This window comes from Ranitomeya imitator, chromosome 2 (assembly GCF_032444005.1).
Source record: "Ranitomeya imitator isolate aRanImi1 chromosome 2, aRanImi1.pri, whole genome shotgun sequence".
NCBI lineage: Eukaryota > Metazoa > Chordata > Amphibia > Anura > Dendrobatidae > Ranitomeya > Ranitomeya imitator.
In genome coordinates, this window is record NC_091283.1 from 503,751,895 (window position 1) to 503,767,233 (window position 15,339).

Consider the following 15,339-nt stretch of genomic DNA (forward strand, 5'->3'; position numbering starts at 1 on the left):
AATCTACTAACTTTGGCTTCTCGAAATCTGATAACGAACCGTTCCTTCTATTCGCTTACATACGAGCCATATCGCTAATTGACTGCCAAGTAGAGCTGACGGCAGAAGACTCTTTGGATGACTAGGTGAGATGTAATGTCACTGACGTAGACTTGCAGGTAGCTGTTTCCTCTTCCTGAAACACTAAAGACAAGGTGAGGTCTGGTGTGCAAAGGAGTAGAGTAGAAGGAATACACAGTTCATATACAGGAGCAATATGCAGCACAGTCCATGTCTGTCTCTGCGGAAGGAGGTAGGCACGCTTTATAAGCAGGATAGCTGCCAATCTGAAATATATTCATCCAAGCTTGTCCTTACTATAGTGAACCGCTAAGGTATCCGCTATTATTTTTTTTTTATGCAATGAAAAATGTGTATTTTTTTTGAGCGAGGAAAGACAGTTTATCTATGTAGGCACAAGTGTATATCTGAAAGTCATTGGGTTGAAGAATGAACGCCCAGCCATATTGCAAACACTTGTAGTTTGACACATCCAGAGGAGTCCCAGTATGAAGCTAGTATGCACATAGTAAGATGTCCCTTTAAGGGAGGTGGGGTCTGGCACAGCCTAAATATCTCTTCATCCTGATACTGTCCAGGGAAAATAAAGTGAAAGTTGCACAGAGAGCTCCACAGTCCAGGCTATTATTGTGCTCTGCCGGGAAGGAAAAGGTTTCTTCCAAGAAACGTATTCGCTAATATGCAGGTAAATCTTGATTGTGTGGAGCTGGAACCAGCAGAGGAGGTTGGGAATATATTGGGATATATTATAATTATTATTTATTATTATAGCATCATTTTACATGTATTGTGCTAAAGGCACTATTAACAGGGTTATATATCATATATTGTGCACAAGTTGTGGTGATATATGGAGTGGTGTTTGTGCTGTGTATTAGGAGGGATTAAGCATGTTGTCTGTAGTAGATGAGCTGTAGGTGATATGTGTACTAGGAGGATATGTGTACTAGGAGAATGTGTGTACTAGGAGAATGTGGTTATTAGGAGGATATGTGTAATAGGAGAATATGTGTACTAGGAGGATATGTGTACTAGGAGGATATGTGTACTAGGAGAATGTGTGTATTAGGAGGATATGTGTAATAGGAGAATGTGTGTACTAGGAGAATGTGTGTACTAGGAGAATGTGTGTATTAGGAGGATATGTGTACTAGGAGAATGTGTGTATTAGGAGGATATGTGTAATAGGAGAATGTGTGTACTAGGAGAATGTGTGTACTTGGAGGATGTGTGTACTAGGAGGATATGTGTACTAGGAGGATATGTGTACTAGGAGGATATGTGTACTAGGAGGATATGTGTACTAGGAGGATATGTGTACTAGGAGAATGTGTGTATTAGGAGGATATGTGTACTAGGAGGATATGTGTACTAGGAGGATATGTGTACTAGGATGATGTGTGTACTAGGAGAATATGTGTACTAGGAGGATGTGTGTACTAGGAGAATGTGTGTACTAGGAGGATATGTGTACTAGGATGATATGTGTACTAGGATGATATGTGTACTAGGAGAATATGTGTACTAGGAGATTATGTGTACTAGGAGGATATGTGTACTAGGAGGATATGTGTTCAAGAAGAATGTGTCCTAGGAGGATATGTGTATTAGGAGAATGGGTGTACTAGGAAGATATGTGTACTAGGAGAATATGTGTTCTAGGAGGATATGTGTATTAGGAGAATGTGTGTACTAGGAGGATATGTGTATTAGGAGGAGGTGTGTACTAGGAGAATGTGTGTACTAGGAGATGTGTATTAGGAGGATATGAGTACTAGGAGAATGTGTGTACTAGGAGGATATGTGTGTTAGGAGAATGGGTGTACTAGGAAGATATGTGTTCTAGGAGAATATGTGTACTAGGAGGATATGTGCATTAGGAGAATGTGTGTACTAGGAGAATATGTGTACTAGAAGAATATGTGCATTATGAGGATATGTGTACTAGGAGCATGTGTGTACTAGGAGGATATGTGTACTAGGAGGATATGTGTACTAGGAGGATATGTGTACTAGGAGAATGTGTGTACTAGGAGGATATGTGTGATAGGAGAATGGGTGTACTAGGAAGATATGTGTTTTAGGAGAATATGTGTACTAGGAGGATATGTGTATTAGGAGAATGTGTGTACTAGGAGAATATGTGTACTAGGAGAATATGTGCATTATGAGGATATGTGTACTAGGAGCATGTGTGTACTAGGAGGATATGTGTACTAGGAGGATATGTGTACTAGGAGGATATGTGTACTAGGAGAATGTGTGTACTAGGAGGATATGTGTACTAGGAGGATATGTGTACTAGGAGGATATGTGTACTAGGAGGATATGTGTACTAGGAGAATGTGTGTACTAGGAGAATATGTGTACTAGGAGAATATGTGTATTATGAGGATATGTGTACTAGGAGAATGTGTGTACTAGGAAGATATGTGTACTAGGAGCATGTGTACTAGGAGGATATGTGTACTAGGAGAATGTGTGTACTAGGAGGATATGTGTACTAGGAGAATATGTGTATTATGAGGATATGTGTACTAGGAGAATGTGTGTACTAGGATGATATGTGTACTAGGAGAATGTGTGTACTAGGAGAATGTGTGTACTAGGAGGATATGTGTACAAGGGGGATATGTGTACTAGGAGGATATGTGTACTAGGAGAATGTGTGTACTAGGAGGATATGTGTACTAGGAGGATATGTGTGCTAGGAGGATATGTGTACTAGGAGAATGTGTGTATTAGGAGGATATGTGTACTAGGAGAATATGTGTACTAGGAGAATATGTGTACTAGGAGAATGTGTGTACTAGGAGGATATGTGTACTTGGAGAATGTGTGTACTAGGAGAATATGTGTACTAGGAGAATATGTGTATTATGAGGATATGTGTACTAGGAGAATGTGTGTACTAGGATGATATGTGTACTAGGAGCATGTGTGTACTAGAAGAATATGTATACTAGGAGGATATGTGTACTAGGAGAATGTGTGTACTAGGAGAATGTGTGTACTAGGAGGATATGTGTACTAGGAGAATATGTATATTATGAGGATATGTGTACTAAGAGAATGTGTGTACTAGGATGGTATGTGTACTAGGAGCATGTGTGTACTAGGAGGATATGTGTACTAGGAGGATATGTGTACTAGGAGGATATGTGTACTAGGAGAATGTGTGTACTAGGAGGATATGTGTACTAGGAGAATGTATGTACTAGGAGGATATGTGTACTAGGAGAATGTGTGTACTAGGAGGATGTGTGTACTAGGAGAATGTGTGTACTAGGAGGATATGTGTACTAGGATGATATGTGTACTAGGAGAATATGTGTACTAGGAGATTATGTGTACTAGGAGGATATGTGTACTAGGAGGATATGTGTTCAAGGAGAATGTGTACTAGGAGGATATGTGTATTAGGAAAATGGGTGTACTAGGAAGATATGTGTACTAGGAGAATATGTGTTCTAGGAGGATGTGTGTACTAGGAGAATGTGTGTACTTGGAGGATGTGTGTACTAGGAGGATGTGTGTACTAGCAGGATATGTGTACTAGGAGGATATGTGTACTAGGAGGATATGTGTACTAGGAGGATATGTGTACTAGGAGAATGTGTGTATTAGGAGGATATGTGTACTAGGAGGATATGTGTACTAGGAGGATATGTGTACTAGGAGGATATGTGTTCTAGGAGGATGTGTGTACTAGGAGAATATGTGTACTAGGAGAATATGTGTATTATGAGGATATGTGTACTAGGAGAATGTGTGTACTAGGATGATATGTGTACTAGGAGCATGTGTGTACTAGGAGAATATGTGTACTAGGAGGATATGTGTACTAGGAGAATGTGTGTACTAGGAGAATGTGTGTACTAGGAGGATATGTGTACTAGGAGAATATGTATATTATGAGGATATGTGTACTAAGAGAATGTGTGTACTAGGATGGTATGTGTACTAGGAGCATGTGTGTACTAGGAGGATATGTGTACTAGGAGGATATGTGTACTAGGAGGATATGTGTACTAGGAGAATGTGTGTACTAGGAGGATATGTGTACTAGGAGAATGTATGTACTAGGAGGATATGTGTACTAGGAGAATGTGTGTACTAGGAGGATGTGTGTACTAGGAGAATGTGTGTACTAGGAGGATATGTGTACTAGGATGATATGTGTACTAGGAGAATATGTGTACTAGGAGATTATGTGTACTAGGAGGATATGTGTACTAGGAGGATATGTGTTCAAGGAGAATGTGTACTAGGAGGATATGTGTATTAGGAAAATGGGTGTACTAGGAAGATATGTGTACTAGGAGAATATGTGTTCTAGGAGGATGTGTGTACTAGGAGAATGTGTGTACTTGGAGGATGTGTGTACTAGGAGGATGTGTGTACTAGCAGGATATGTGTACTAGGAGGATATGTGTACTAGGAGGATATGTGTACTAGGATGATATGTGTACTAGGAGAATATGTGTACTAGGAGATTATGTGTACTAGGAGGATATGTGTACTAGGAGGATATGTGTTCAAGAAGAATGTGTACTAGGAGGATATGTGTATTAGGAGAATGGGTGTACTAGGAAGATATGTGTACTAGGAGAATATGTGTTCTAGGAGGATATGTGTATTAGGAGAATGTGTGTACTAGGAGGATATGTGTATTAGGAGGAGGTGTGTACTAGGAGAATGTGTGTACTAGGAGAATATGTGCATTATGAGGATATGTGTACTAGGAGAATGTGTGTACTAGGATGATATGTGTACTAGGAGCATTTGTGTACTAGGAGGATATGTGTACTAGGAGGATATGTGTACTAGGAGGATATGTGTACTAGGAGAATGTGTGTACTAGGAGGATATGTGTACTAGGAGAATATGTGTATTATGAGGAGGTGTGTACTAGGAGAATGAGTGTACTAGGAGGATATGTGTATTAGGAGGAGGTGTGTACTAGGAGAATGTGTGTACTAGGAGAATATGTGCATTATGAGGATATGTGTTCTAGGAGGATATGTGTATTAGGAGAATGTGCGTACTAGGAGGATATGTGTATTAGGAGGAGGTGTGTACTAGGAGAATGTGTGTACTAGGAGAATATGTGCATTATGAGGATATGTGTACTAGGAGAATGTGTGTACTAGGATGATATGTGTACTAGGAGCATGTGTGTACTAGGAGGATATGTGTACTAGGAGGATATGTGTACTAGGAGAATGAGTGTACTAGGAGATGTGTATTAGGAGGATATGAGTACTATGATAATGTGTGTACTAGGAGGATATGTGTGTTAGGAGAATGGGTGTACTAGGAAGATATGTGTTTTAGGAGAATATGTGTACTAGGAGGATATGTGTATTAGGAGAATGTGTGTACTAGGAGAATATGTGTACTAGGAGAATATGTGCATTATGAGGATATGTGTACTAGGAGAATGTGTGTACTAGGATGATATGTGTACTAGGAGCATGTGTGTACTAGGAGGATATGTGTACTAGGAGGATATGTGTACTAGGAGGATATGTGTACTAGGAGAATGTGTGTACTAGGAGGATATGTGTACTAGGAGGATATGTGTACTAGGAGGATATGTGTACTAGGAGAATGTGTGTACTAGGAGGATATGTGTGTTAGGAGAATGGGTGTACTAGGAAGATATGTGTTTTAGGAGAATATGTGTACTAGGAGGATATGTGTATTAGGAGAATGTGTGTACTAGGAGAATGTGTGTACTAGGATGATATGTGTACTAGGAAGATATGTGTACTAGGAGGATATGTGTACTAGGAGGATATGTGTACTAGGAGAATGTGTGTACTAGGAGGATATGTGTACTAGGAGGATATGTGTACTAGGAGGATATGTGTACTAGGAGAATGTGTGTACTAGGAGAATATGTGTACTAGGAGAATATGTGTATTGTGAGGATATGTGTACTAGGAGAATGTGTGTACTAGGAAGATATGTGTACTAGGAGCATGTGTGTACTAGGAGGATATGTGTACTAGGAGGATATGTGTACTAGGAGAATGTGTGTACTAGGAGGATATGTGTACTAGGAGAATATGTGTATTATGAGGATATGTGTACTAGGAGAATGTGTGTACTAGGATGATATGTGTACTAGGAGAATGTGTGTACTAGGAGAATGTGTGTACTAGGAGGATATGTGTACAAGGGGGATATGTGTACTAGGAGGATATGTGTACTAGGAGAATGTGTGTACTAGGAGGATATGTGTACTAGGAGGATATGTGTGCTAGGAGGATATGTGTACTAGGAGAATGTGTGTATTAGGAGGATATGTGTACTAGGAGAATATGTGTACTAGGAGGATATGTGTACTAGGAGAATATGTGTACTAGGAGAATGTGTGTACTAGGAGGATATGTGTACTTGGAGAATGTGTGTACTAGGAGAATTAGTGTACTAGGAGAATATGTGTATTATGAGGATATGTGTACTAGGAGAATGTGTGTACTAGGATGATATGTGTACTAGGAGCATGTGTGTACTAGGAGAATATGTGTACTAGGAGGATATGTGTACTAGGAGAATGTGTGTACTAGGAGAATGTGTGTACTAGGAGGATATGTGTACTAGGAGAATATGTATATTATGAGGATATGTGTACTAAGAGAATGTGTGTACTAGGATGGTATGTGTACTAGGAGCATGTGTGTACTAGGAGGATATGTGTACTAGGAGGATATGTGTACTAGGAGGATATGTGTACTAGGAGAATGTGTGTACTAGGAGGATATGTGTACTAGGAGGATATGTGTACTAGGAGAATGTATGTACTAGGAGGATATGTGTACTAGGAGAATGTGTGTACTAGGAGAATGTGTGTACTAGGAGGATATGTGTACTAGGAGGATATGTGTACTAGGAGGATATGTGTTCAAGGAGAATGTGTACTAGGAGGATATGTGTATTAGGAAAATGGGTGTACTAGGAAGATATGTGTACTTGGAGAATATGTGTTCTTGGAGGATGTGTGTACTAGGAGAATGTGTGTACTTGGAGGATGTGTGTACTAGGAGGATGTGTGTACTAGCAGGATATGTGTACTAGGAGGATATGTGTACTAGGAGGATATGTGTACTAGGAGGATATGTGTACTAGGAGAATGTGTGTATTAGGAGGATATGTGTACTAGGAGGATATGTGTACTAGGAGGATATGTGTACTAGGAGGATATGTGTACTAGAATGATGTGTGTACTAGGAGAATATGTGTACTAGGAGGATGTGTGTACTAGGAGAATGTGTGTACTAGGAGGATATGTGTACTAGGATGATATGTGTACTAGGAGAATATGTGTACTAGGAGATTATGTGTACTAGGAGGATATGTGTACTAGGAGGATATGTGTTCAAGGAGAATGTGTACTAGGAGGATATGTGTATTAGGAGAATGGGTGTACTAGGAAGATATGTGTACTAGGAGAATATGTGTTCTAGGAGGATATGTGTATTAGGAGAATGTGTGTACTAGGAGGATATGTGTATTAGGAGGAGGTGTGTACTAGGAGAATGTGTGTACTAGGAGATGTGTATTAGGAGGATATGAGTACTAGGAGAATGTGTGTACTAGGAGGATATGTGTGTTAGGAGAATGGGTGTACTAGGAAGATATGTGTTCTAGGAGAATATGTGTACTAGGAGGATATGTGTATTAGGAGAATGTGTGTACTAGGAGAATATGTGTACTAGGAGAATATGTGCATTATGAGGATATGTGTACTAGGAGAATGTGTGTACTAGGATGATATGTGTACTAGGAGCATGTGTGTACTAGGAGGATATGTGTACTAGGAGGATATGTGTACTAGGAGGATATGTGTACTAGGAGAATGTGTGTACTAGGAGGATATGTGTACTAGGAGAATATGTGTATTATGAGGAGGTGTGTACTAGGAGAATGTGTGTACTAGGAGATGTGTATTAGGAGGATATGAGTACTATGATAATGTGTGTACTAGGAGGATATATGTGTTAGGAGAATGGGTGTACTAAGAAGATATGTGTTCTAGGAGAATATGTAAGATGAATGAAAGTTGGCATTCAATTTTTGAGAAGAAAAGCTTCTAAGTTTATTGATGCATCCAGACAAACAAAACCGCTAAACGTTTTCGGTCCACACCGGACCCTTGTCAGAGCGTTTCTTAGACATTGACTGGATGAGGAAGCTAATAAGCCTGAATGAGCGTCAGCCAGAGCACAGGATATAGGAGCTGCAGTCTGCTGCAGAATCACAAAGGAAGGTGAAGCGCCAGAGGAGAGGCACAAAGCCTGGAGGGAGTGACGGCGCTGGATCTTGAGCGCTAGTAGTGCAGAGCAGAGGAGAGCGACGCTGAGAAACTAGGAGAATATGTGTACTAGGAGGATATGTGTATTAGGAGAATGTGTGTACTAGGAGAATATGTGTACTAGGAGAATATGTGCATTATGAGGATATGTGTACTAGGAGAATGTGTGTACTAAGATGATATGTGTACTAGGAGCATGTGTGTACTAGGAGGATATGTGTACTAGGAGGATATGTGTACTAGGAGGATATGTGTACTAGGAGAATGTGTGTACTAGGAGGATATGTGTACTAGGAGGATATGTGTACTAGGAGGATATGTGTACTAGGAGAATGTGTGTACTAGGAGAATATGTGTATTATGAGGATATGTGTACTAGGAGAATGTGTGTACTAGGAAGATATGTGTACTAGGAGCATGTGTGTACTAGGAGGATATGTGTACTAGGAGGATATGTGTACTAGGAGAATGTGTGTACTAGGAGGATATGTGTACTAGGAGAATATGTGTATTATGAGGATATGTGTACTAGGAGAATGTGTGTACTAGGATGATATGTGTACTAGGAGAATGTGTGTACTAGGAGAATGTGTGTACTAGGAGGATATGTGTACTAGGAGGATATGTGTGCTAGGAGGATATGTGTACTAGGAGAATGTGTGTACTAGGAGGATATGTGTACTAGGAGAATATGTGTACTAGGAGGATATGTGTACTAGGAGAATATGTGTACTAGGAGAATGTGTGTACTAGGAGGATATGTATACTTGGAGAATGTGTGTACTAGGAGAATATGTGTACTAGGAGAATATGTGTATTATGAGGATATGTGTACTAGGAGAATGTGTGTACTAGGATGATATGTGTACTAGGAGCATGTGTGTACTAGGAGAATATGTATACTAGGAGGATATGTGTACTAGGAGAATGTGTGTACTAGGAGAATGTGTGTACTAGGAGGATATGTGTACTAGGAGAATATGTATATTATGAGGATATGTGTACTAAGAGAATGTGTGTACTAGGATGATATGTGTACTAGGAGCATGTGTGTACTAGGAGGATATGTGTACTAGGAGAATATGTGTACTAGGAGAATGTGTGTACTAGGAGAATGTGTGTACTAGGAGAATTTGTACTAGGAGGATATGTGACCTAAAAGGATATGTACACTAGGAGGATATGTATACTAGGAGGATATGTGTACTAGGAGAATGTGTGCACTAGGAGGATATGTGAACTAGAAGGATATGTGCATTAGGAGGATATGTATACTAGGAGAATGTGTGTACTAGGAGGATATGTGTACTAGGAGGATATGTGTACTAGAAGGATATGTGTATTAGGAGGATATGTGTACTAGGAGGATATGTGTACTAGGAGGATATGTGTACTAGGAGAATGTGTGTACTAGGAGTATATGTGAACTAGAAGGATATGTGTACTAGGAGGATATGTGTACTAGGAGGATATGTGTACTAGGAGAATGTGTGTACTAGGAGGATATGTGAACTAGAAAGATATGTGTACTAGGAGGATATGTGTACTTGGAGAATGTGTGTACTAGGAGGATATGTGTACTAAAAGGATATGTGTACTAGGAGGATATGTGTACTAGGAGGATATGTGTACTAGGAGGATATGTGTACTAGGAGAATGTGTGTACTAGGAGGATATATGAACTAGAATGATATGTGTACTAGGAGGATATGTGTACTTGGAGAATGTGTGTACTAGGAGGATATGTGTGCTAGAAGGATATGTGTACTAGGAGAATGTGTGTACTAGGAGGATATGTGTACTAGGAGAATGTGTGTACTAAGAGAATGTGTGTACTAGGAGAATGTGTGTACTAGGAGGATATGTGTACTAGGAGGATATGTGTACTAGGAGAATGTGTGTACTAGGAGGATATGTGTACTAGAAGAGAGTTACTATTCATGTGTCCCTGTGAAATGCATCTTGATGTCTGTCAGAGAGGACTAGTGGTGCCTTGACTTTACACTGAGTGTTTGTGTATTAGAAGAGAGATAGCAGTATATACTTCTCTATATACACTCGTGTACTTTGTGTTAGGTACAAGTAAAATGTATATTATATATTTTGTGCTATTATATTTTGAGGTGGACTGGTGGCTGTTGCTTATACTGATGTTGTTTGTATTAGGAGAAGGTGACGTATAATAATGTATGTGTATTAGGAGAGATATGTATGTATAATAATCTATGTGTATTTGGAGAAGACATGTATAATAATATATGTGTTCTAGAAGAGAAGATATGTATGTGTAGTAAAGTATGTGTATTAGGAGAAGACGAAATATATGTATAATAACGTATGTGTATTAAGAGAATGTGACATGTATGTATAATATATGTGTATTAAGAAGACATATGTATGTATAACAGTGCATATTAGGAGGAGACGTATGCATAATGTATGTGTATTAGGAGGAGACATGTATGTATAATAGTCTATGTGTATTGGGAGATGACATGCATAATGATATATGTGTATTAGGAGAAGGTGACATGTATGAATAATACTGTATGTGCATTAGGAGACATGTACAGTATGTGTAGTAGGAGAATGTGACATATGTATAATAATGGATGTGTATTAGAAGGAGACAAGTATAATAATATATGTGTATTAGGAGAAGGTGACATGTATCTACAATAATGTATGTGTATTAGGAGAAGGTGACAAGTATGTATAATGTACAGTATGTGTATTAGGAGGAGACATGGTGTTTAATAATGATTGTGTATTAGGAGGAGACATGGTGTATATGTATTAGGAAGAGATGTATGTCTAATAATGTATGTGTATTAGAAGACATGTATAATAATGAATGTGTATTAGGAGAAGGTGAAATGTATGTATAATAATGTATGTGTATTATGAAGACACGTATGTATAATAATGTATGTATATTAGGAAGAGACATATGTATAATAATGTATGTGTATTAGGAGGAGACGTGTATGTATAAAAATATGTCTGAATTAGGAGTAGACGTGTATGTATAAAAATGTATGTGTATTAGCAGTGGATATGAATGTATCTTGGTGTTTGTGTATTTGGAGTAGACATGTATGTAAATATATGTGCGTTAAGATAAGGGGACATGTATGTATATATTAGCATATATGTAATAGAAGTGGATATGAATGTATCTTGGTGTCTGTGCATTAGGAGGAGACATGTATGTAAATATATGAGAAGGCGACATGTATGTATCTTGCTGACTGCGTATGAAAAGAGGACATGAATGTTGTTGATGTAACGGAGGAGATAAATATAATTTTACTTGACAGCCTACAAACTATATATAAACTACTATACTAAACTACAGGTTACACAGATGCACACATTCTGCCTTTGTATACCTTTGGCTTTTCCCACAGAATTAAAGTAATGTAATCTTCCACTATGAAGAGGAGGATCCATAGGTTTTTTATTTTTTCTTATCATTAATAGTCAATATTGTTAGGGCATCCCTTAAGGACTTGTACAGAACCATAGTGTTCTGTACTTCTTGTTTTCTGGCAATGCGGGGTATTGCATTGCCAGCAAACAAGAAGTACAGAACACACTGGTTCTGTACAAGTCCTTCAGGAATGCCCTAACAATATTGATTATTAATGATAAGAAAAAATAAAAAACCTATGGATCCTCCCATCCTGTAATCTGAAGACCTCCTTACAACTAGGAATCCCCTCCTTATGGGAATACCTAAATTCTAACTTTGAGAGTTAATATTGGTGCATGTATATTAGGAAAATAGGACATGATTGTGTCTTGGTATCTATTACACACATGTCCTTATCTCCTTCCTATCTGGGACATATGTTGGTATTGTTATGTGTGTATTAGGACCCTGCAAATGTTTATAGTGCATAATACAGTATAGTCCATAATTTATTGTGTGAATGTACATTCCTACCCCAGAGAGAACATGCTTGTTTAGGAGCAGGTAAACCACGCTATCAGTTTTGCCCAACTATATATTCACGCAAGCATTTACTACATTGCTTGCCCGCTGGTCAGACATCTTTGAGAAATCTGATGTCCTTAGGGGCAGCCCTGCCCGCGTTTCAGGGACCCCTGCTTCTGAAATTTGACTTTAGAGATATGTACATTGATGTCATTGCATTAGGAAGTATGAAGAAGGGATATGTATATTTATGTCTGTGTATTGGGAAGAGTAGGGTAGATATCTCACTTGATGTGTTTGCAATAATAGGAAGAGATAACTATTTATGAATGTTAGTGGCTGTGTATGAGGGGGAAGTGATAAATATGTATCTTGATACCAGGATATTACTAGTTGGTTAGTGGTATTTGTGTTAGGGGCAGTTAAATAAAAATGGCAGATAAGTATGAGTGTCCTGTATTTTGGTGGTTGTGCACTAGGCTTGCGGTATGTATTACAGTGGCTATATATTAACCAGAAGAGGTATGCACGTTAGTGTATGAGTATTATGTGGAGATGAGGAGTATGCATGTTGTTGTATGTGTATTATGTGGAGGTGAGAAGTATGCATGTTGGTGTATGTGTGTTATGTGGAGGTGAGAAGTATGCATGTTGGTGTATGTCTATTATGTGGAGGTGAGAAGTATGCATGTTGGTGTATGTGTGTTATGTGGAGGTGAGAAGTATGCATGTTTGTGTATGTCTATTATGTGGAGGTGAGAAGTATGCATGTTTTTGTATGTGTATTATGTGGAGGTGAGAAGTATGCATGTTTGTGTATGTCTATTATGTGGAGGTGAGAAGTATGCATGTTGGTGTATGTGTCTTATGTGGAGGTGAGAGGTATGTATGTTGGTGTATGTGTGTTATGTGGAGATGAGAAGTATGCATGTTGGTGTATGTGTGTTATGTGGAGGTGAGAAATTTTCATGTTGGTGTATGTGTATTATGTGGAGGTGAGAGGTATGTATGCTGTTGTATGTGTATTATGTGGAGGTGAGAAGTATGCATGTTTGTGTATGTCTATTATGTGGAGGTGAGAAGTATGCATGTTGGTGTATGTGTCTTATGTGGAGGTGAGAGGTATGTATGTTGGTGTATGTGTGTTATGTGGAGATGAGAAGTATGCATGTTGGTGTATGTGTGTTATGTGGAGGTGAGAAATTTTCATGTTGGCGTATGTGTATTATGTGGAGGTGAGAGGTATGTATGCTGTTGTATGTGTATTATGTGGAGGTGAGAAGTATGCATGTTTGTGTATGTCTATTATGTGGAGGTGAGAAGTATGCATGTTGGTGTATGAGTATTATGTGGAGGTGAGAGGTATGTATGTTGGTGTATGTCTGTTATGTGGAGATGAGAAGCATGCATGTTGGTGTATGTGTGTTATGTGGAGGTGAGAAGTATGCATGTTTGTGTATGTCTATTATGTGGAGGTGAGAAGTATGCATGTTGGTGTATGTGTCTTATGTGGAGGTGAGAGGTATGTATGTTAGTGTATGTGTGTTATGTGGAGATGAGAAGTATGCATGTTGGTGTATGTGTGTTATGTGGAGGTGAGAAATTTTCATGTTGGTGTATGTGTATTATGTGGAGGTGAGAGGTATGTATGCTGTTGTATGTGTATTATGTGGAGGTGAGAAGTATGCATGTTTGTGTATGTCTATTATGTGGAGGTGAGAAGTATGCATGTTGGTGTATGAGTATTATGTGGAGGTGAGAGGTATGTATGTTGGTGTATGTCTGTTATGTGGAGATGAGAAGCATGCATGTTGGTGTATGTGTGTTATGTGGAGGTGAGAAATTTTCATGTTGGTGTATGTGTATTATGTGGAGGTGAGAGGTATGTATGCTGTTGTATGTGTATTATGTGGAGGTGAGAAGTATGCATGTTGGTGTATGTGTGTTATGTGGAGGTGAGAAGTTTGCATGTTGGTGTATGTGTGTTATGTGGAGGTGAGAAGTATGCATGTTGGTGTATGTCTATTATGTGGAGGTGAGAAGTATGCATGTTTGTGTATGTCTATTATGTGGAGGTGAGAAGTATGCATGTTGTTGTATGTGTATTATGTGGAGGTGAGAAGTATGCATGTTTGTGTATGTCTATTATGTGGAGGTGAGAAGTATGCATGTTGGTGTATGTGTCTTTTGTGGAGGTGAGAGGTATGTATGTTGGTGTATGTGTATTATGTGGAGGTGAGAAGTATGCATGTTGGTGTATGTGTGTTATGTGGAGGTGAGAAGTTTGCATGTTGGTGTATGTGTATTATGTGGAGGTGAGAGGTATGTATGTTGTCTGTATATCAGGTGAAGGTGAGAGGTATATAGGATTGTTTCCGTGTATCAGATGGAAGCGAGAGGTATGTATGTTTGTGTCTATTAGGTGGAGGTATGTTTGTTGGTGTCTGTGTATTGGTAGGAGGTGAGAGTTTTCTGTGTATCAAATGGAGGTGAGAATTATGTGTATTGGTGTCTGTGTATTAGAAGTACGTGAGAGGCATATATGTTGGTGTCTTTGTATCAGGTGCAGGTGAGAGGTATGTATGTTGGCATCTGTGTATTGGGAGGAGGTGAGAGGTTTCTGTGTATCAGATTGAAGGGAGAAGTATGTATGTTGCTGTCTGCATGGTATCACAAGCCCCACTTATTGCTAATAAATAAAAACAAAGAGACAAAATATAGGTTTGGAATAAATAATTTTTTGGCCGTGGCGTTTATTTTGAGTAACCAGAATAATAATTTAAATAAATTATAACTAACTAAATCTTTAAAAAGCTTTCCATGAATTTAAAAACCAAATACCATGAAATTGTCCAAATCCACCCAAAAGGGCGATTTTCCCACAAACAAACGACACGGCAAAGGGGAATTAACAGTCCAAAAGGGGAGGGCGGGTGGGGTCTTCAGATCTTCCTGAGGTCGATTGATGAAACGGTCCCAAAACAGCTGATTATATATCAACGAATTCTTCCCGCAC

General features: G+C 38.8%; 1 protein-coding gene across 6 annotated transcripts in view; it reads left to right on the forward strand.

Annotated features, from left to right (window-relative positions):
* Positions 1-210: 210 nt before the first annotated feature.
* Positions 211-15,339, forward strand: part of GJD3 (gap junction protein delta 3) — a 30,296-nt gene continuing 15,167 nt past the window's right edge. For 2 of the 6 annotated variants that reach the window (XM_069755697.1, XM_069755700.1), the window contains exon 1: positions 657-745. The gene's annotated coding sequence lies outside the window, so the exon portion shown is untranslated. Of the gene's footprint in view, positions 293-621; positions 746-15,339 lie in introns of those variants that run through there. The other 4 variants (XM_069755699.1, XM_069755702.1, XM_069755695.1 and 1 more) reach the window with 4 other exon arrangements.